We start from the raw sequence: 1,877 nt of genomic DNA on the forward strand, positions 1-1,877 counted from the left end.
GTGTGTGTGTGTGTGTGTGTGTGTGTGTGTGTGTGTGTGTGTGTGTGTGTGTGGTTGTATTATTGTGCATTTGAATGTAGCAGAACACATAGCAGTCTCTGCATGCAGTTTAGTCACTCAGCAGTGTAACATGATTATTTCCAACCCACTTAAGTCGACTCATGACACACCTCACACATTACAGCCATAAAGGCTTAGAGAAGGAAGATGAAACGTGTTATAGAGACTAAGTAAGGAAAGTAAACATTAGGAATAATCTGCACTGATTTAACTGTAATGATTGTTTATTCTTCTTGTTTATTCTGCCATTCTTCAAGACATGGAGCAACTTGTGGATACAAATACAGCTAGCTTTCTGCTTCCAATCAACTATATAGACCCATATGTAAATGATGATGTAATGTAATTGATTGTGATAATTTATATTTAAAAAGCATGTGAAAGAACTTATGGGGCATTTTTGAGTTYATGGTAGTTTAAAGATGGCAACAACCCACTTTGACCCCATCAGTTTGGTCAGAATTGAAAGTTGTTGCTCCCAAACTAGGGCTGTCCAAAGAGGTATTTACTATAGGTAAGATAACTGTTCATAGACAAGTTTTTGCTTGTTTTTCTCCCAGTATCTGCTGAGAGAAAACGTAATAAAAAAAGTGATTTTGAGAGTAGATTTTGTTTCATGGTTTCATGGAATCCATGTCATTTTTTTTTTATTCCTGCTGGTTTTTTTGGGTTCAGTGCTTTTAATAAAGCTCCTGCCCTTGGTTTAGTGTTCTTGACAGTTTTGATTCATTATTCATTTTGTAGGGATGGTTTCCTTTTTTTCATTTCAGTTACRTTTTACTTTCTTCCTCGTCACTCTCCTGGTGTGATTACTACACCTGTTGCTCCAATCAGATTTCTTCTCTCAAAGTATAAAAATTTCTTGAGTTTTTTTGTTTAATGCTGTTCATATTTGAAACTTAATGTCTTTGCTTTCATCAAGTTTTCAAGCTTTTGCAGCTGTAGCACCTTTCACTTTTCAAACCTGGATAGATTTTGCAAGATCTTTGATTCAACTTTGTCTGTCTGTTAGCAAAATATCTCATGAACCACTGGACAAATTTCATTGAAAGCTTCAGAAAGTGATTACTAGGTGTACGACTACAATTGAATAGCTTTTGGAGCATATCCAAATCAAGATGGCTGCCTCAGCCAATTGACCCTGTAAAACACAAAAATGGCCATAGTTCAGTCAGTTTGACAAATACTGSATTGAAATTTGGAGTGGTAGTAGCTGAGAGTCCTCCTAACACAAACACTAGGAACTGCTCTTGTCATAGCTCCTTTTAAAGAAACACATGCATGCATTTTCTATATTTTTGTGTCTTCTTGTATGAGGGGGATCTGTATACAGAACATGCATAAAGACTCGTTATCTTCCTTTGGCTGAGGCATCGGACCACTGCTGCATCAAATATGCATCAAGATAAACGAGGAGCGCACTTGTCTCTCTCTTTAACTTTCTGCTCTCGCCGCCTTTCCCTCCTTTCAAGAACGCACATCATAATGAATCGAAGCAACTCGAGCGTTAAGTCAGCTCTAATTAATATTTCAAGACATCCCGTACGTTTAAGCGCCGGCTCCTCATCTTCATTACTGTAATTAAGAGCAGGACTGGTCACATGGATCACCCCCCCCACCCACACACACACACATACACAAAATATATATATATTGAAAATCTACCATAAAAAGTTTAAGTTTCCTTTAAAATTAATAATTAGCATTGTCAGATTTGTGCATTACAAATTTCATTTTTTAAAACAAAAGTTTACGATAATGGAGCTCCACCAGTAAGTGCGGCGTGAGAAGTCAGCCTTGGGGGACGTGTGTGTGTG

The 1,877-nt window shown here is 37.4% G+C and overlaps 1 long non-coding RNA gene across 1 annotated transcript in view; it reads right to left on the reverse strand.

The window, feature by feature from the left end:
- Positions 1-1,877, reverse strand: part of LOC106521461 (uncharacterized) — a 9,443-nt gene that overhangs the window by 1,655 nt on the left and 5,911 nt on the right. The gene's annotated exons all lie outside the window — the stretch shown is intronic.

The sequence above is a fragment of the Austrofundulus limnaeus genome, unplaced genomic scaffold (assembly GCF_001266775.1).
Source record: "Austrofundulus limnaeus strain Quisiro unplaced genomic scaffold, Austrofundulus_limnaeus-1.0 Scaffold109, whole genome shotgun sequence".
In the NCBI taxonomy this organism is placed as follows: domain Eukaryota; kingdom Metazoa; phylum Chordata; class Actinopteri; order Cyprinodontiformes; family Rivulidae; genus Austrofundulus; species Austrofundulus limnaeus.